General features: G+C 41.6%; 1 protein-coding gene across 1 annotated transcript in view; it reads left to right on the forward strand.

The window, feature by feature from the left end:
• Positions 1-22,898, forward strand: part of trh (thyrotropin-releasing hormone) — a 36,962-nt gene that overhangs the window by 261 nt on the left and 13,803 nt on the right. The gene's annotated exons all lie outside the window — the stretch shown is intronic.

A 22,898-nucleotide genomic window follows, 5' to 3' on the forward strand; every position in this document is an offset into this window, starting at 1 on the left:
ACAGGTTGTGCTTAATTGAGATGATTGTGTATGGGAATGACAGCTGTGTTAAATATAATAAACCAATCACAAGCATTGATAAATACAGCCGAGCACACACACACACACACACACACACACACACACACACACACACACACACACACGCACGCACGCACGCACGCACACACACACACACACACGCACACACACACACACACACACACAAGCTAAAAGCAAAACAAACAGTGATTCATGCTAATCATACAATAATATAATCATACATACACTACGGCCAGTTTAGTTGATCAATTCCCCTATAGCGCATGTGTTTGGACTGTGGGGGAAACCGGAGCACCCGGAGGAAACCCACACCAACACGGGGAGAACATGCAAACTCCACACAGAAACACCAACTGACCCAGCCGAGACTCGAACCAGAGACCTTCTTGCTGTGAGGACACAGTGCTGACCACTGAGCCCCAGTGGCACCCCAGTTTTAGTTTTGGGGTACTACAGTATAATCAGCTGTGGTGTAGCGGTGGCGTGTGTCCTCCTTCATTAGTCTCTCTGCTTTAGCTTCTGCTATAGTCTCACCTCAGTATTCAGCTCAGGATTGCAGAGACTGTGGATGGAAAGGTCAGGACCTCCTCCATCGGCTCGTCGTGACTTCACCATGAAGACCTGCATGTTAATGAGTCTGGCGTTCCTCATTAGCATATCTGACGACAGCCACTCAGAGTCTGAGGACGGGACTCATTTACATACAGCAGCGCGGGATCCACACTGACTACTGCTGTGTTGCGGCTCATGTCTATTATGGAAATCAGCACTCTCTCGAGCTCGGAGATGGTCATTTATTTAGATGTTAGCATCAGTGTGTTAGTCTTCAGCACATCTATAATCTAGTCTCTAACACTGACAATATTCACATGTAGAAGATGTAACCTGACGTAAAGTTTGCAGTTTGTCTCTTCCTCCTAAATCCATCAGGGATCTTTCTGTCGTCTCCTCATCAGTTTCTCATCAACTATTCTGACCAATCAAATGCTCTCAAGTGTGACTTGCCCCGCCCCCTTCTTCTAATTGGCTGTTCATATGATGCACTTGAGCTCAATTACTCTCACTGGCAGAGCTGTGAGAAAAACACAACACTATTGGCTGTTTTTAAGGGGAGGAGCTACTCTATGCTCCGCCCTCTCCGTTTATTAAAGATAGTGATTATTGTTTTCTGAAAAGCATATCTGACTGTCCTCGTCTCTGTCCTAAAGCTGCTCTCCTTCATATGAGCTGTAAATATGAGATTAAACTGACTGAACTCTGCTTAGTTCTGCTCTGATTATCCCACAGGAGCTTATCAACTCGTTCTGTCTCAATATGAGCACAACAGATGCCAATTAACCCCTGCACTGTCACGACCCGCCACACGCCACGCTTTTGCTATTCTAATCATCACAAACTGTATATGGTTGGAAAGGTCTAAGACTTCTGAATACATATTTCATCAAGTTGTTTTTGTTATGTAGAGCAATAGATTAAATAGATTTACTGTCACTCTACAGCCTGTGGGAGTGTTTACGGTTACATTTTAAACCATGATATTACAGGCTAAATATAAAGCAGTCAGGACAAAATATATATCATTTGAAAGTTTAACATGTCCTGTTTTCATATCTGATTTCTGATGGACATTACTGAGCAGCTGACTATTCATTAATTTGCATCAAGGACACTCATCATCAGAGTCACGAAGCATTACTTTGCTACAGCAATCCACATGTAAAAATAGATTTTAGATGTTTTTAGAGGCTAAATCCAAATCAGTTATTACCAATCTGCACGCACTACTGTAGAATGTGATGTCTTCTTTACAAATGTTGTCAAAAGTACGATAAAATATGGTTCATATTCCTTTAAACATAGCGGGCGCTCTTATATGGTCACCAAAGAAAACTGGAGATCACCTATTTTTCAAGCTATTTTTTGAGATATAAAGTTAATATTTGGAACATAATTTGATGAGCTATTTATTTTGGTTAGGCATATTTTGTGTAATATATTAAAATATACATTATTCATCTATTGTTGTCATAAACATGAAGGCACATTTATTTAGTTTTATTCCACTTTTAAAAACTTTTTTCACTTCAGCTCCAATCTGACATCTGTCTTCTTTACAAATCTGCACCAAAGCATTGAAGATTAGAGCAATAATTTTACTTGAACAGGTCATTTTCATGTCATTTTCATGTCATATATTCCAAATTTGAACTTGATATCTCAAAAATGAGCTTTGAGTGAGATCTGCAGTACCAGACATGATCAGCAGGTGATCTCCAGTTTACATTGGTAACCATACAAGAACATGTCTATGTTAAAAAAGTGTGGGCGACAACTTTGAATTTCCCAATCCATGCGCACTCATTACCTTAGTATGGTGAGTAAATCATATTTAAACAGCCTTGTGTAAATAGGGGCGCATTCTAAATATATATATTACAGAAATGTCAGTCATGAGTATCTCTCCAAATGGCCATGAGCGGCGGTGTGATGATGTCTTTGTTAGTTGTGTAATGAAATGTGCTCCCCGCGCTGCACTGGTAATTGACTGTTGTGAGATGTGCTAATAAGCAGAATGAGAGCATCTGACCTTCAGCTCTGCCACATTGGCTGAATTCCCCATCTAATTCCATCATCAGTGTCGTTTAAACACATCCTCCATCAGCCTGGCCAATTAAAACACTCTTCATCTGGAGCTGCTCATCTGTAAACAGCTATCGCTCCAATGATGAATGGATTCCTGTCTCCTTACTCAAACATGCCTCGATTCATTGCTGGATTACAGCCTACTATTATAGTGAGACGTCAACCGCATCAAATATTATAGCAGAAAGGCTTTTCTAGAGCGCTTCTAGTGTTGCTGTGATTTTCTTTTTTCCTCGACACAATAACAGTGAGGGAGAGTTCACATTTTCATAGCCATTATTTATTAAATATGTGTATTTATTACTTTAACAAGGACAGTGCTCATTAATCAACAGTGAAACTAAGACATACTGTAGTAGTGAACTGATTAACTGTGAAAAATACTGTACTATACTTCAGCTGTGGTCTGTTTCAGTATAATATACCCTATAGTTATAGAAAACTACAGTATTAGTTGTTAGTATAGTTGTTGTGTTACCATAGCAACTGTAGAATCGCCACAACAGATCAAATACTTTAGTAGTTGTGTTACCGTAGCAACTGTGAAATCACCACAACAGATCAGTTACTATAGCTGTTGTGTTACCATAGCAACTGTAGAATCGCCACAGCAGATCAGTTATTATAGTTGTTGTGTTACCGTAGCAACTGTGGAATCACAACAGATCAGTTACTATAGTTGTTGTGTTACCATAGCAACTGTAGAATCACCACAACAGATCAATCACTATAGTTGTGTTACCATAGCACCTGTAGAATCACCACAACAGATCAATTCGAGTGCTTTACTATAGTATGGATTAAAATACTATAGTATTTTTAAGTGTGTAAAGTGTAACAGTGGTGTCCATGTCCAAATCTCTTGTCACAGAACTGTGTTACTAGTAATGTTTACCATAAAGCACAATTAAAGGCACAGCTCACCCAAACATGTCCGTTCTGTCTTCTTTTACTCTCCCTTTACTTGTCTCAAAGTTTCATTCTTTTGTTGGGCACTAAAAGTAGATGTTTTGAAGAATGTTGGAAACCTGTAACCATTGACTTCAGAAGTATTTGTTTCTCCTGCTATGGAATGGTTACAGGTTTCCAACATTCTTCAGAATATCTTCTTAGGTGTTCAGCAGAAGAACGAATCTCTATATATTTGGAAACACATGAGGGAGAGTAAACAGTGAGTATCCACATGTAAAAGTTAACCAAATTCATAAACATGACTAACAACAGCTGACCGACTGCAGAAACTCCACAGCAAGCCCACAGAACAGAAGGTCACTGTAGGCGCGGGTGCACCCGAAGCTCCTCCCTCTTCTACACCTGCAGCAGGTGTGGATGAGGGCAGGTGTTTCTGCAGGCCTGATGATGGAAACACCTGACGCTTCACTGACACCTGAGGATGAAGTGTGTGAGAGATGTGAACGCAGCACTGCAGGTATCGCTCACCTCTGACATATATAACACACCTGAGCTCCGCATAACATGCCTGAGCACTGCAACACATGCTGCTCTCACTCTGAGGTTCTGACGGCTTTTTCACTTCATATATCTAAAAGTTCTGGAGTCAAGAAGCGTTTTCTATTGGTGTGTTTCCACAAATAATGAGTCAAAATAAAGAGAGTTTCTCATTAAAACAAGCAGAATAATCTCTCAATAGGGGAGCAGGATAGTCTTCTTTCTCCTTGGCATAAGATTATTTCTCTTCCCCTATTGTCAGATTATTCTGCTTGTTTTAATGAGAAACTCTCTTTATTTTGACTCATTATTTGTGGAAACACACCACTATGTCGTGCTTGTCTAGAAAACGTTTCTTGATTTCAGAGTTTTTAGATATTTGGACTGAAACGAGACAAAAGCTCTGATTTTTTGCAGTGTGTCTAGATTTAATACAAGATATGCTGCTGTTCTGATGCAAATAACCATGAAGTACAACTGTACGGTGCATTTTGGTGGCCAATAAGGATTTACCAAATGACTTTTGGATTGAACTCCATTAGAAACTGGATTAGGACAGCAATTAAATCACCACAGAGCTCTGTGCTTGTTGAAAAACAGTGGGTTATTCACTGGGGAGAGAAACACACACAGTCACCTGTAAAATGCTGAAATTCCCCAGAGAAACGATGTACCCATTTCACATTAGCGTGTTTCTCTGCAGCAGAAGTGGTCATAGTGTGTAAACTCAGAGCGCAGTGAATGAGGGAGCACAACACATCATTATTCTACAAATCTATTGGCTTAAATAATGAGAGAAAAACTCCAGGATGGTGTTATCAAGACTTTCAGTAAGAGGAAAACACTAGTGTGAGACTGATAACAGCAGTCAGAGGAGAGAATAGTGTCAGATTTACTGTCCTGCACACACAGATGCTGCATATCCATCATATAAGCAGTTACTCATTGCTTGTAGTTTGATGCACAGATGATATAATACACAAACACTTATACATGTCCAAATGTGTTTGTTATAAATTATAAAAGCTGTCAAGGGTTTAAGCTGCTGTTGACCATTAAATGCTTCATAACAGTGAGAAGGCTCTATATTGCCGTCCGGACAGAGCTCCAGACATTAGTTTTGAATTGATAGGAAGAGCCCAGACTGTAAAGCTCTTTGAACTGGCTCTGGCTGCGGCTGCTTTGATCTGGACACCTTCAGCAGCTCCTGATGATTCAAATCAAACACCGGAGAGCAGATTTACAGACGCAAATCAAGCCTAATGCTCTCTGATTGCCGCCATTGCAGAGACATTCTGAATCATTCACCCTTTAACCAAATCCTTATTGTAAGAATAACGAGGCTTTAAAGTTGCCTGGAAATTAAAATGTACTCTTATTATTTAATGTTCATATGGTAGAGCTTGTTATAACGATGTGTCTGTGCACTTCATTATTCTGCCGAAGTTTATTTGCCCTCAGAAGCAGTAATCAAATATCATAACCGGCTATTCACCTCTTGATGAAGGGACTTTTTTACTTCTGGTCACATGGAATATCTTTAGGGCGGGGCCATCAGTAATTTATGGCGGGGCTATCAGTCAATTAGGGCGGGGTTATCAGTCATTTAGGGTGGGGCTATCAGTCATTTAGGGCGGGGCTATCAGTCAATTAGGGTAGGGCTATCAGTGCCTTTAAGGCGGGGTTATCAGTCCTTTAGGGCGAGGCTATCAGTATCTTCAGGACGGAGCTATCAGTCATTTAGGGCGGGGCTATCAGTCCTTCAGAATGGGCCTATCAATGCCTTTAGGTGGGGATATCAGTAATTTAGGATGGGGCCATCAATGCCTTTAGGGTAGGGTTATAAGAACCTTTAGGGAGGAGCTATCAATGTCTTTAGGGTGGGGCTATCAGTGATTTTAGGGAGGGGCTATAAATGCCTTCAGGGCGGGGTTATAAGAACCTTTAGGGTGGGGCTATTAATGCCTTTAGGGCGGGGCTAAAACAATTCTTAAGATACACTGAAGTCCAAAATATTCATGTGTATTATATTTTATTCATAACAAAACATTTGATCACACACAGAACCCTGCACAGACTCTGATTAAAGTCCACACTCAGTCCAGTGCATCACGAAACACTTCAGAAGCGTTTCAGGAGCTGTGCTGTTTGTTCTCCTCTCTCTTCATGAGGACAGAGAGAGTGAAGATTGTGTTGATGCACTACATGTAGAGGAAGAGGAGTTCAGCACCATATCCCAGAGCTGTGCAGGATTATACACATTTATTCACATTTACTGCAGGAACTCAGCGGCATTCTGAGAGTCTGTTCACCATACTGCAGACACATAAAGCAAAACTCAGACAAAAACAGAGACAGACAGTACACCAACGACACACACACTCAAATATCTCATCAGTTAGTATATGATAATGTTTATATACACTGTAATAAATATGCATTAATGATCAGTTTGCCTTATAGTGACTGATGTTTCCTCATTTATTTCTGCTTCTGAATGTCATTATGGGATCTGGATCTTTCCTCCAGCAGCTTTTAGCCTTGAACAGTGTGATGTACTGTGTTTTACTCATTATACCATATTTCCGAGAGATGGAAATGTTAATAAACGTCACTTTGTTAAACTGTAGAGTTGAATATTCAACATCAGAAGTGGACAGAGCAGAGATCAACATCCCATAATGCAGTTCACCACCGCTAATAAACACAACACACACAATCTGTTGATTACAGGTGTTCTAGTGTAGTGTTGCACAACAGGTGCTGAGAAAACAAGCTGAGTCTGTCCAAATACCAGAGTTTCAGGCACTCTGAACTAGTGTGTTGAAGCCCTTCATGTGTGTGTGTGTGTGTGTGTGTGTGTGTGTGTGTGTTAGACCTAATGGGGTTATTGACCTCCATCCAGTAAATGTCTTTTACTCTTGTTTTTACCTCTCCCGAAGGTAAAGCAGGAGATGAGAAACAGCCGCTGAAGTGCAGATTTGCTGTTGTTTGTGTTGTTTGGAAGGAGGATGAATGAGCCGGCTGTGTTATTAATACACACACACACACACATACACACACACACACACACACACACACACACACACACACATGCGTTACACTAACAGCTCCTGCTTTATTAAAATCTACTGTCAGGATTTCCTGAGGAGGAGCATTAGCACTGAGAGACTCAGACAGAGTGCTTCATGATGCGTCTCTTATTGTATAAACATGTAGAGCAGTATTAAAGTATATAAATAAATCATGCGCGGTTATTTATTAAAGTGTGCTGTTATCGCTTTAAGAGTATTTGCATTATTATTTTAATGTTCACAAAAACATGTTTTAGATCATTTTACACCTGCATCTGTTCAGAATTACACACGACTTATTCTCATTTACACTCTTCAGTCCAGATTCACTGAGGTTATTGTCATGTGCACACACTGAAATGAGTCCAAATATCTGAAAAATCAAGAAGCGTTTTCTAGACAAGAGTAAAATACTGTTTTAAGAAATAATAATAATGATTTTAATATTCTAATTAAAAAGTCTCGGATGGGTCAGTGTGTGTTTCTGTGTGGAGTTTGCATGTTCTCCCCGTGTTGGTGTGGGTTTCCTCCGGGTGCTCCGGTTTCCCCCACAGTCCAAACACATGCGCTATAGGGGAACTGATCAACTAAACTGGCCGTAGTGTATGAGTGTGTGTATGGGTGTTTCCCAGTGCTGCCTTGTGGCTGGAAGGGCATCCGCTGTGTAAAACATATGCTGGAATAGTTGGCGGTTCATTCCGCTGTGGCAACCCCTGATAAATAGGAGACTGATCTGAAGGAAAATGAATGAATGATGAGTATAAATGGTCACACTCTAAAATAAGGTGGCCTAATTTATATACTGTATTATGTAATAATTAACAGATTAATATATTTTAGTCAACATTAACAGAGATTAAGTAATGCTTTACAGATGTGTTTTTAACTAAAGCATTACTAATACACCCTTATTGTAAAGTGTTAGCATCAAAATGAAGAGAGCTCATCCTTAAAACAAGTAAATTAATCTGCCAGTGTGTGAGCAGAATAATAACCTGTTAAATAGTTTATTTTGACTCAGTATTTCTGAAAACATCTCTATATTGAGCTTTTCTAGATTTCATCATTATTAGATATTCAGATTAGAAACGTGCCACAGACTCTGAGTACATCACAGGCTGTAACACTAGTCATCACGCATGCTGTCAGTGGTTGTGTGTGGGAAACAATGGCAGACCAGTTACCATAGTGCATCTGAATGGCTGCTATTTTCCTTTTCAGTTCACACACAACAGAAGCATTGGGTATTATCCACACAGAAACACCAACAACATGGACACAACACAAGACTCTACAGCATCATTGGTCTGTAAATACAATGTGGGATGTTTCCATCATGCTGTGCTTTAGCTATTTTACCTATTTTTTTTATAATTTGAAAACAGATAATAGATGTTTCATGCAAATATTTACTTTATTTAGGAGAGTAAACACACAAACAAGATGACAAGCAGACTGAATTATACACTAGCTGACAGCAGTCTTATGGTCTATCCAAGAACACAGGTAATAACTGGACGTCTAGCTGATGATTGTGTATCAGAAGTGTGTTATATGAAAGGTAAAGGCCTCTAGATGAGGCTTATTTGAGCACAATATAATCTGATCATGTCTTGATGTTGACTGATTTGATTAGGACAGTAAGGTCTGACTCTGCTTAGACTAAAGTCTGCTCACTGATTCTTCAATAATGTCCAGTATAGAATATGTGCTCATGCTGCAGTGGAAACAGAATGAATATTGTGTTTGACTCCATCATGAGCTTGGAGGACTGCATCCATACATCTCTGACATGACTCAAATCACTGATTAATAAAGTCATCTGGAATGGTGAAGAAAGCCTTCTTGCAGGACTCCCAGAGTTCATCAAGAGTCTTTGTGTTCATCTTCAACGCCTCCTCCTTCATCTTACCCCAGACCTGCTCAATAATGTTGATGTCTGGTGACTGGGCTGGCCAATCCTGGAGCAGCTTGACCTTCTCTGCTTTCAGGAGCTTTGATGTGGAGGCTGAAGTATGAGAAGGAGCGCTATCCTGCTGGAGAATTGTCCCTCTCCTGTGGTTTGTAATGTAATGGGCAGCACAAATGTCTTGATACCTCAGGCTGTTGATGTTGATCATCCACTCTGCAGATCTCTCGCACGCCCCCATACTGAATGTAGACCCCAAACCATGATTTCTCCTTCACCAAACTTGACTGATTTCTGTGAGAATCTTGAGTCCATGCTGGTTCCAGTAGGTCTTCTGCAGTATTGGTGATGATTAATGCAGATCAACAGATGATTCAGCAGAGAAATCCACCTTCTGACACTTTAACAGATCATCAACTAGAAGTCGAGTTATGTAGATGATAACTGAAGCTGAGGTGGAGACAGTCAGAAACATTGACAGTGGAGTGTTTGAGTTCATATTTACAAGACTAAATGTCCCTAAATACACACACAGACATAACTTTAATAGAAAACTTCATATTATTTGTGTTACAATTCAAAACTGATTCATTAAAGTTTGAGATATATATTGATTTCCCAATCCAACTCTAGAATCTCCCTCACTACTAAGGGCTCTAAGTCAAAATGTGTGTGTTCTTTTACATTAAATTAAGTGTTCTCATCAATATGTCCACAAGGACCCTACATGTATTCCCCTGCTGTCCACATAGAATGGCTGTTTTGGACTGAATTAGTGAGTATTGAGAGACGCACAGATGGTCAGGTGTGCTCTATATAGGACAGATCCTCTCTCCTCAGGGATATTAGAGCGACTCTGAGCAGTGTGTGTGTGTGTGTCCTGTAGAGAGCGGCTCTCCGGGGTCTGTCCAGCTCAATACTTGAAGAGAACAGAGAACACTCGCTGCACTATTAGTGATGAACACTTCAAATGAGCAGGAGTGATCTTCCCAAACAACAGCGTGACTCTCGCCTGAACTACCACAGTGTGATGCACCGTTCGGGAAGAGTGAGCGCTGTAGTGACCAGTGTTTCATTCATTCATTTTCCTTCAGCTTAGTCCCTTTATTCATCTGGGGTCGCCACAGCAGAATGAACCACCAACTATTCCAACATATGTTTTACACAGCGGATGCCCTTCTGCAACCCAGTACTGGGAAACACCCATACACACTCATACACACACACACTCATACACTACGGCCAGTTTAGTTGATCAGTTCCCCTATAGCGCATGTGTTTGGACTGTGGGGGAAACCGGAGCACCCGGAGGAAACCCACACCAACACGGGGAGAACATGCAAACTCCACTGAATCAAACCAATTGAATTGAATTGAATTGAATTGAATACTGGGTTGCAGATGGAAGAGCATCCACTGTGTAAAACATATGCTGGAATAGTTGGCGGTTCATTCCGCTGTGGTGACCCCTGAATAATAAAGGGACTAAGTCAAAAATAATAAAATAAATGAGTAAAATATACACTTATCGTTATCTTATTTTCACGTAACTTTAGTTTTATCAGACGTTTCTTCTTTCACTTCAGCTACCTGACGAGTGTCTTCATTAAACTGAGACTAAGCTTAACTGTTTGCACCAACACGTTGAAGATGGCGTTCATTTAAGCTGAACATCTCATCTTCATGTAGAGTTTTGACAGCATCACTCAGCTATTGTTTAGCTGTGTTAGATGTGTCTGCTATTTTCATCAGCAAGATGAAATACACGACAGGCTGAGGGATGTCAGAGACTCAGAGAATCGCATTAAAGCCTGTAACCTTTGAGTAAATCAGCATACCTCCACTTCACATCTCTCACGCAAACCTCATTCATGCTGGATGGAGTCTTCCGTCAAATCAATCAGTCGCACCTGATTAAATCAACGTGATTCGTCCGATATTTCAGCCGTTTAGACCTGAACTCAAGCAGATTGGTTTTAAAATGATATCAGACTCTCAAATGTCAGACTCTCCAACTCACTTACACTGAATTTCCCCAACACACGGCTGATAATGATATAAACGCTCCGACCTTCAGTCTCGCAGTGCTAAATCTGGATCATCTGGAAGGAAGAAATACAGCAAAATCTCACGCTGAAACCGCTGATAACCTGACAGACTGTTGTAAATGTGCTTATTTGAGCACATCTGTTCAAATTTCAGCTTATTCAAAGTGCTTAAAAGCTGAATTTGTGCAGAAAACTTACCCAAGAGTATGTGTTGACTTTTCGGCCAATCAGAGAGTGACAGTAGCCTACATAACTTTAGCTCCGCCCACTGCCATAAAGCACAGCCAATGACATAATGGCGACTCACAGTATTTGCATATAAAATTCCAATAAAATACATGTAAATTTGTAGTTGTTAAAACGTTCAACAGGTGTGAATACTTTTCCAGGGCACTGAACAGCGCCCTCTAGTGGATCTGTCATCTGAAGTGTATAACAGAACACACCCAGAGCAATGTACTGTTTCACAACACTAGAGGCTGTTACACCTGTCTACAAATCAGCCTAGGTGTGTGTGTGTGTGTGTGTGTGTGTTTGTGTGTGTGTGTGTGTGTGTGTGTGTGTGTGTGTGTGTGTGTGCGTGCGTGCGTGCGTGCGTGCGTGCGTGCGTGCGTGAACGTAAAGATGCCCTAACAATCTCCTAATAATGCTATATCAACCAGCCTGACGCATAATGATGCCCTAGCAACCACCTATTAATGCCAAAGCAACCAGCATGACACATAACAATGCCTTAGCAACCACCTAGTAATCTCCTAGGAACCAGCCTGTCACATAACAATGCCCTAGCAACCACCTAAAATGCCATAGGAACCAGCATGACACATAGCAACAACCTGACAAACACCTAAAATGCCATAGGAAGCAGCATGACACATAACAACGCCCTAGCAACCACCTAAAATGCCATAGGAACCAGCCTGACACATAACAATGCCCTAGAAACCTCCTGGTACTGCCACATCAAGCAGCCTGACACATAATGATGCCCTAGCAACCACCTAATAATGCCATAGGAACCAGCATGACATATACTGATGCCTTAGGCCTGACCACCTATTAATGCCGTAGCAACTAGCCTGACATAACAACGCCCTAGCAACCAATGCCAAAGCAAGCAGCCTGACACATGACAATGCTGCAAAGACCAACAAGTAATTCCATATCAACCAACCTAGAGACCACCGAGAAATGCCCTAGCAACCAGCATGACACATAACAATGCCCTAGCAACAACCTAGTAATGCCATAGCAACCAGCATGACACATAACAACGCCCTAGCAACCATCTAGTAATGCCAAAGCAACCAGCATGATACATAACAATGCCCTAGCAACCACATGACACATAACAATGCCTTAGCAACCACTTAGTAATGCCCTAGCAACCTGCATGACACATAACAATGCCCTAGCAACCACCTAGTAATGCCTTAGTAACCAGCATGATACATAACGATGCCCTAGTAACCACCTGTAACCCACTCTGGCTCTCTGCTGTCGGCTCTGATGATGGTGTTTGTCTGTCTCTGAGTCCGTGAGCGGCTGAAGGTTCAACAAAAGCTCCGGTTGTTTCTCTACTGTTCTGCCATCCTGTCATTAGCGTCTCCGTGCTCGCGCTGCACCGCGGCCAAATCAGCTTACCTTCAGTCCAGCTCAATACTGCTGTAACAGAGACAAAACCCCGACGGATCTAATGTAATGCTCTATTCAGAACAAACACACAGACAGATGTGCAGCCATCTGCCACACCACTGTCTCCGTCTCACAATGAACACACACATTCTGGAGGAAACACAGCGGATCAATGCGGAGCAACAAAGGCCAATCAGCACACCTTCACCATACACACTCCACACGCTTCTGATGAGGAGGAGAGCAGAAGACGAGCAGCTGCACACAGAAGAGCTCCTCAGGGCTTCTTTAACTTAATACCAGAGTCACAATGCAAAACTGAATCACCTGGAGCAGTTTATGATATGCACATGCATCTGATATCAAAAGGGGCTATTAAGCATCATTAGAGTCATTGTTCTTCTTGTGTTTGCTGCTGTTGTTGTTTGTTTGTTGTTGTTTTTCAAAAGATGAAATAATGAGTATCAGAAACTGAAGACAGCCAATAGTTTCTGTCCCAAACTCGTGTCCTTCATGTGTAGAGCAAGAATCATTTTCTGTCTTATTAAAGACTATACTGGCCACGCTGTGTTTACCAGTACTGGGTTGCAGCTGGAAGGGCATCCGCTGCGTAAAGCATATGCTGGAATAGTTGGCGGTTCATTCCGCTGTGACGACCTCTGATTAATAAAGGGACTAAGCTGAAGGAAAATGAATGAATAAAGACTATATTCACTGCAAAAAAAACATGCTTACTCAGAGATTTTGTCTTGTTTCTAATCCAAATATCTACAAATTCTTATATCAAGAAGCAGAAGCACACTGTCTTGTTTTCAGATGTGCCAATATAACGTGAGTTTTACCTTAAAACAAGCTAGATGATCTGCCAATGGGGAAAGCAGAGTAATCTTGCTGTTCTTTTTGACATAAGATTGTTTGGTAACCCTTTATAATAACTACACACTGTCAATCATTTAATAAGCATTAGCAAATGTTGAGTTTACTATTAACTCTACATTAATAAGCATTAGTATAAGCACTTTATAACTGCAGATATAAATGCTCTATTGTTGACATATAAGCACATGTGTAATGTGTTTATTATTGTACTTTCATACTTTGTGACTGGTTTTGGGTCATAACTAGATTAAGTATTGCATTATTAACAAACCAGCTATATAAGAGTAGTGGGTGGTTTATAAGATCATTCAGAATGAGTTAGTGAATTATTAAATAAACTATTGAAATCAAGGCTTATTTATCTGATTATTCAGGCATTTAGTAATGTTTATTGTGTATGTTATTAACTCATCTTCATCCAGTTTTGTGAGCTAATCTAAAGTGAGGATGTTAATGCTATATAAATCCCTTATAAATGATAATTAAAGGCTCGGTATCAAATGAACAATAAATCTTTGCACTCCTATATAGAAAATAAAATGACTGTAAAGTTTAACCATTGCTGAATAACAGGAGTGTCAAGAAATAACACAACACTGGATAAAACAACAACACTATAATGATTTTACACTATCATCTGATTAATTTAGCGATGTTTAAACTGTACGGTAATTTCATTTAGTTAAGATTGCAGTGGTTTATGTTTCACTTTATACAGTTTCATGTGTTTATCTTCAAATTAATAGAAATTAATCAAGTCGTTTATGTTCTTTTCTCCTGTTTAGAATATAACCGAGCCTTTAATTATCATTTATAAGAGATTTACGAAGCATTAATAGTCCTCACTTTAGATTAGCTCACAAACTGGATGAAGTTGAGTTAATAAAGCATTAATTAACACACATAATAACCATTACTAACTGCCTGAATGATCAGATATATTAATGTTGATTTCAATAGTTTACTATTTCAATTATTCAACTCATTCTGAATGATCTTAAAAACCAGCAGTTGATCAGTGGTGCTGCTGGTCTATTTCAGCTCCTCAGAACAGCGACGCTCCAACAATGCGCCTTCACACACCTCCTTTATAGACCAGCACACACACACACACACACACACAGGAATCCACAGAGCGTCGCAGATGGAGTCACTATTTAAACAACGAGGAGCAAAACGGGAGAATTCCTGCTGCGCTGCTCTGAAAACAGCATCACATCACACTAAACACATCCTGAGCCGTACTGCGCCGGCTGTATGAGAGAGCCCTGTGTCTTGTTTTCAGAAATAATGAGTCAAAATCAAGCGAGTTTCTACCTTAAATCAGCAAAATAATCCAGTTTTTGCTTTGAAATAACATTGTTTCTCTTCCTCCATTGGCAGATTATTTGGCTTGTTTTAAGAAAAAAGCTGACTTAGATTTTATATATCAATTGTGTTTGGTGAAATGCGTCTTGATTTTAAGATATTTGGACCAGAAACAAAAGAAAACCTCTGAGCTACATAAGCATGTTATGCAGTGTGTGTGCGTATCTCAGCGAGTCTGTCCTCATTGTGTGTGTGTGTGTGTGTGTGTGTGTGTGTGTGTGTGTGTGTGTGTGTTGTTTTGCTCTCTGGGGGGTTTGGAAGCCACTGATCATCTTTTGTAAAGCACTACACAAATACAGCAGAATTACATTATCAAACAAGCATCAGATCCTCCACTGTCTGTTAACCTTTTCCACCGCTGACGTTCCTCATACTGCTGGAGCATTCATCAGCCGATTACAATCACTGGAAAATAACAAGCTGTCGGCTGATTTTGACAAAACGGTTTGTGTGGGGAGCTGGAATAAAGACACGGATCGCTTATGAAATTAAAGAAACTGTAAGAAAGCAACGAGAGGAATTGCAGGATGTCTGTCTCTGACGGACACATTCAACATGCTATTGCATTATACAAACACACTGACTAAACGGATTTACTGAGAGTTTCTGAGCCCAAATATCTAAACATTCCTAAAGCAAGAGGCATTTTCTAGACTAGTAATAAATAATGCTTTATTTTCTGAAAATATCCGACAAAATGAAGTGAGATTTTCACTAAAACCAGCACAATAACCTGCCAACAGAGTGAGTGAAGTACTGTTCATTCAACGTCAAAACAACATTATCTTATTGCACCACATTGTCAGATTATTTAGCTTGTTTTAAGGAAAAACTCACAGATTATTTCTGAAGACAAGACTTTATTTATTACTTGTCAAGGAAACGCTTCTTGATTTAAGGATCTTTAGATGTTTGTTCAAGACAGAAACTCAGAGTATAAGAGCAGCATGTTTTGCAGTCTATATGAGCAATACTCAGAAGTGCCCTTAACCCAAAGCCCTTTCAGACGCTGCACATGTGCGGAGTGTGTGTTTTGAGCAATAGTGTGAATGAATGTTGTGAATTAGGCAGATATCTGTTGATAATTAATGGCCAGAGGAGAGCTCTTACCGTCAGAAAACATCACACAGAAAGCCCTCCTGACACTCTTCATTCAAAAACACTACGAATAGGAGAGATAAGAGCTCTTAATGTGTCCTAAACACACTCACACACTCACACACACACACACACACACACCAATGAAAACAGCACAGGAACCCAGAAAGATCATCAGAAACTGTGGAGCAGCAGAAGAAGCACACGCTGAGGAAAACACGCAGGTATAGTGCATTCAGACATGTAGGCTGTGTCTGAAATCACCTCCTACACCACGCATGTCAAACTCAGTTCCTGGAGGTCCGCAGCTCTGCACAGTTTAGTTCCAGCCCTGCTCCAACACACTCACCTGTAGGTTTCAGATAAGCCTGATGGACTTAATTAGTTTGATCAGCTGTGTTTAATTAGGGTTGGAACTAAACTGTGCAGAGCTGTGGCAGAGTTTGACACATGTGCCCTATACCCTTCATAGTACACTATTCAGCCATTTCTAGTGTTGTCAGAAATCATGGCTGCATTCCCCCCCACATATAAACACAGACTCATGAACATCCCTTCCCTTGTTCCCTCAAGAGGGAACACGCCATTTTAAAGTGTGTTCCACATCATCAAGTGAGTGAGGGAAGTTTACATGGACTTACACTTGATCCCTTGATTTTGAGCATGTCGGCTTCATATGTCCCAGAATGCAATGTGATTGTGATGTCACCTCAGTGTAGTTCCCAAGTGCTCAAGGGTTTCTCAACCATGCTCCTGGAGGAGCAGCAGCTCTACATATTACCTGTGCATCCTTTACCAAACACACCTGATTCAGATCATCAGCTCATTAGCAGAGACTGAACCACTGTAATGAGTGAGAGAGACAACCCAAACATGCAGTGCTGGTGCGCCTCCAGGAGCGTGGTTGAGAAACACTGGTTTAGTTCAATTCATGTTTATTTATGTAGCACTTTTACAATGTAGATTGTGTCAAAGCAGCTTAACATAGAAAAATAAAATAAACAAGTAAATAACAGGGTGAGAATGAGGTAAAACCAGGCGAGGGCTTTTCTTTTTCTGGATTGCTTTTGAAAATTGTTGGTTGTGTTTAGGGAAGTGGGTGGGTCAGTTAATCAGTCAGCCGACAGCGGCCTCTGGTGGGTGTACATGATAACAGCAGGCGTGAATGGCACTCACAAGAGACATTTGAGATCTGAAAAATCATACACAGCGGCCTCTAGTGGATTCGTAAAAACAAGCAAAAAAATGTAGCTCCTGGGCCGTATTTGGGGCTCTCCAGAAATGTAAACAGGGGTACGTAATCAGAATGAGCCTGGGTTGCAGTATTTTGTGCGTGTTCTTGATTTAAGAATGTTTAGATGTTTGGAACACACTTTAAGCTCATCTTTTTCAACACAGTCAGGAATTCGTTTACAGTGTATTCTGCGAGAACACCCGGCTGGATGTGCATTATCCCTAATATGACAGTTCTCCATGAAGATTAAGGGCTGTTTGGGGAGTCTATAATGCGCGGCTCTACCAGCGGTGAACTGTTCTGTGTGGCCTGAATACTTCAGATCATCTCAGATTAATCAGGTATAGAAGAGCCTCGGGGGTTCCAGCAGTAATACTGCACTACACATCCGAGGAAATCTCTCCGCTCGCAGTTTTCCAGCCTTAAATGACTCTCCTCACAGCGGATATTGAGTTATCTGAGAAAACAGCTGCCTGAATACACACCATGGTACAGAGGTAAACACACAACCCTCCCACACACACTAACACTGCCTGATCTCTAGCCCTGCAGAACACACACACACACACACTGCTGAAGGAGCTGGTCAGTGTGCGTCAGCATCTCGCCCATCAGCTCTTCTCTCGGTTCCCGCCAGAACTCTGGGGTTGTTGCTATGGCGACAGCATGGACTCAGGGCTAGCGGTTGCAGTAAAGTTGCTAATACTCTTTTCTTCAGGGAGCATCTTGAGAAGAGCCCCGCTGTCCTGGCCGAGGGGAGTGTGCGAGTAAACACATCACCTCCTAATCATGCCGTATGAAACACACTCTTTAATTACACACACACACCAGGTCTGCATCTGTGTGTTAATGAGCTTTACCAGACCCACAGAGGAACACACACACACTCGAGGACTCTGCTCTAGGCTGCGTTCACTCTGCAGGGTTCAAGTGATTCAGTCAGCGGTGGGCTGGGACATACGTGTGTAGTGTAAGACTGAACTATACGGCAGTGTTGACTGATCACCGTAACACACGTGTACTTTACACACTCCTGTGTTCTGTTTGAGTTTCTCTCACAGTAACACTTCCAGACGCCAGCAGGCCGTGCGGTTTCTGCGTTCCTTCACAAGTGTTTTAACACTGGACGTGTGTGAGTGCTGGATCACTGCAGACGCGGCTCAAACACACACACACAGCGAACACAGAGGCGGAACCGGTGGATGGACACCTGTTTTATACATGCGCACACACACATATCGATGTGCACACATGCACATACACACTCACATGCACATACACATATACACACACACACATATACACACTTACATGCACAAACACACTTACATTCACTCACGCATGTCAAAGTACACACTTACACACACTTACATACACACACACATCCACACACTTTCATACCCACATATCAATGTACACACGCATACACATACACACTTACACACACACATGCATACATTTACATACATACGCATGCATGCATACACCCTTACATCACACACACCTACATTACATACACACATATCAATGTACACACATATACACCCACACATGCATGCATACACACTTGTACAAACACACTTACATGCACACACACACACACACATTTATATACACATGCACACAAACTTACACACATATACACATTGGATACACTTGCACACATGCATACACACACTTACGCATACACACACATGCACACGTACACTTACATACACATGTACACAAACGTATATACACACACACATATACACACTTGCATACACTTACACACATATCTACTGTATGAACACACACACACACACACACACACACACTCATGCATACACACGTACACATACACACATCTATACACACACACACACATGCGCACACACACACTTGCATACACACATATCTATGTACACACATGCACACACACATTTACAAACACACGTATGCACACACTTCCACACACACACACATCTGTGTAGGGTTTTGTTTTGAGCTGGTCTGCCACAAGTGCTTTATTCCTAATGTGTGTGATGAAGAGTGTGTTCCTCTAAAGAGTGTGTGTGTGTGTATTCTTCTGTTCATCTGCAGAGGTTAAGCATATCTGTGCGAGTGTGGTGTGTGTGTGTGTGTGTGTGTGCGTGTGCGTGTGTGTGTGTGATCTCTGAGAGAGATCGCTGATGATGTGCAGTGGAGCGAGAGGACTTTAATTCTGCTTCAGTAATGGTTGAGTCCAGCGGCCGAGAGCAGAAGATCAGCTCAATCTGAGCATCACTGATGGAGCACATCATCATCATCATCATCATCATCATCACTGAGCTGAGCACGGTGGAGCGCACACAGACACACACCAGCACGGCCAGCAGTGTGTGTGGGTGTTGCGAGGGTTTGGGTGTGTGTGTGTGTGTGTGTGTGTGTGTGTGTGTTATGGGTGTGTGCGTGAGTTTCCATGTGTGTAAATGTTTGTACATGTTTGTGTGCTTTATGAGGACACAATTGTGAGTAATGAGATCAGTATAACCTAGTTGGACTCTATTGAGGTGTTTTATGAGGACATGCTTGTGTCCTGGTAATTCAACATGTTTAAAAATCAGACTTAATAGTAATTCAAAATAAATGTAAATCAAAATTTACCACAGTGGAATGAACCACCAACGATTCCAGCATGTTTTACGCAGTGGATGCCCTTCCTGCTGCAACCCAGAACTGGGAAACACCCATTCACACACACACACACACACACACACTCATACACTACGGCTAGTTGATCAGTTCCCCTATAGCACATGTGTTTGGACTGTGGGGGAAACCGGAGCACCCGGAGGAAACCCACACCAACACTGGGAGAACATGCAAACTCCACACAGAAACACCAACTGACCCAGCCGGGACTCGAACCAGAGACTTTCTTATTGTGAGGCCACAGTGCTGACCACTGCGCCACCGTGCCGCCCTTAATAAGTGTTTTTACTGTATAACATGCATTACGCCTAAGGACAGTCCTTGTAAACCATGTCTAGGTGTGTGTGTGTGTGTGTGTGTGTGATTGTGCCGCCATGCATGTGTGTGCGTGTGGGAGTTAACAGTGTCTACAGTAAGTGATGTGTATAGTGAGGCTGTGTGTGTGTGTGTGTACTCTCGTGTGGGTGTTGTAATGTGTGCCACGAGCGCGGTGATGTAAGGTCACACACACTGTAATCATGTCCTCCTGCAGCCGGAGCAAACAGCGCTCTATAGAGGATACTGGGAGATGATAGTGTGAAGATACAGACACTTCTGACATTACTGAGTCTGAGACTGAAGGAGAGACACACACACACACACACACACACACACACACGACTGTACACAAGCAGCAGTACACCAGAGTTTTATCCAGGACAGCATATAGGTGAGGGGGCGGGGCTATGGTGGGTGTATATCAGCATTAGACCACTCATTGGCTGTATATTGTGTCATTTGGGATGTGACTTATCCAGCTGTTTAAATGTAGAAGCCTAATCATCCAGAAGTGTCAGCCATTATCATGTGCATATAGAAGTGGCAGCCGCTGCCCTGTCCCAGTTGACCATCTTTCTGCTGTATATTCTCCTCGTCCCCTCAGTAGCACACACTCACAGGGGTTTAATCTTCCGCATTGAGTGAGGACATCAAGCCAAGTGTGTTCTCTCAGGCCTGAATGAGCAGGTGTATGAGTGAATACCAGCTGAAGGAAGAAGAGGCTGTGATGTCAGCGCGGCTCCTGCATCACAGTAGGCTGAGTGCTAATGACAGACTACAGGACCACTGTCCTGAAATCCATCCGTCTGTCAGCTCCGGTCTCGTCTGTCCTGCGCTCACCCGTCTGCTCTGCTTTTGTTGATTTCAGACAGTCTGTGGTTTGTTGGGTAAAACAGGACGTGTGTCTTGTGTTTGACTGGCTGCGCTTCCATCAAGAGCATCAGTGTGTGAATGAACAACAGCTTCACCTTCATCACTGCAGACGTCTGTGTGACTGATGAATGTTGTCATCTGTCACTCACATTACACATCTGACTGTATCTCACATGCCCTGCTGAACAAAATAAATGTAGCCCATAATAAAAATAAACCATTATAGGAGATACTGTAGTGTTTGAACCATACACCAGTAAAGGACTTGAATTGATCTGTTGTGGTGATTCTACAGTTGCTATAGTAACACAACAACTACACTTTTCGATCTGTTGTAGTGATTCTACAGTTGCTATGGTAACAACAACTAAAGTAATTGATCTGTTGTGGTGATTCTACAATTGCTATGGTAACACAGTAACTACAGTAATTGATCTGTTGTGGTGATTCTACAGTTGCTATGGTAACACAACTACAGTAATTGATCTGTTGTGGTGATTCTACAGTTGCTATGGTAACACAACAACTATACTAATTGATCTGTTGTGGTGATTCTACAGTTGCTATGGTAACACATTGACAATACTAATTGATCTGTTGTGGTGATTCTACAGTTGCTATGGTAACACAACAGCCTCAGTGATATAAGCAAATGACCCAACACTGTAGTTTTCTACATCTATGGGGTATATTATACTGCCGTACAGTAAATTCATGCATTCTCCTATTAGTGAAATGATTTTGTCTGAGTTATCCATTTATTTCTCTCCTCTTGAGATCAGGCCTGATTAATTCAGTAATGGATTTTCAGAAATAATGTTTGCTTAATAATATCTTATTTTCATTCAGTTTTTCAGTAAGTGCAATAGTTTATCATCACGTTTCTATTTAATCTGTTTTATTATCATTTTAAATTTGCACTTTTACTGTTCAAAAAATGAAATCCATTAGAAAATCTCTAATTTAAGCCTGAAATTTCTCACATTTGTCGATTTGACATGGAATAACCCCACAATCATCCACTAAAGCATCAGACTTGTGTGTTGTGCTGTAACTGAAGTGTGGTGGTGTGCAGTGCAGTGTGTGTGTTCTGTTTCTTCGTCGCTCGGCCACTTTTCAGATGTGATCTCGATTTAAATCATCTGACAGGCTGTGAATAAGGAAAACAGGCTCCGATCTGCTGGCTGGAGTGTGTGAGCCCGCGCCGCAGCAATCAGACACACACACACACACACACCGCTGCGGGACACACTCGCAGATTGAAGAGGTGTGTGTGTCCAAGCGCAAGAGCTGAGTTAAAGATGAGCGAGCAGATACTGAGCAATCGATGAGGAGGACGCAGACCATGAGAAGACCTGCAGAGACACACACGCACACACACATGCTGGAGAGAGAGACACACAGACACACACACACAGACACACACGCACAAATAGAGAGACACTCAGACACAAAGACATACGTACACACAGTCACAGACAGACACACACTCTCTCACACAGACACTTTCTCATACACACACCCTGTCACACACACTCTAACAGAACTCTCTCAGCTCACGTGTGTGGATAAACGAGCATTGATCACAAACGAGCATTGATCACAAACACACACACACATATATACAGGAACACAAACACACACACACACACACA

Source organism: Danio aesculapii, chromosome 8 (genome assembly GCF_903798145.1).
Source record: "Danio aesculapii chromosome 8, fDanAes4.1, whole genome shotgun sequence".
NCBI lineage: Eukaryota > Metazoa > Chordata > Actinopteri > Cypriniformes > Danionidae > Danio > Danio aesculapii.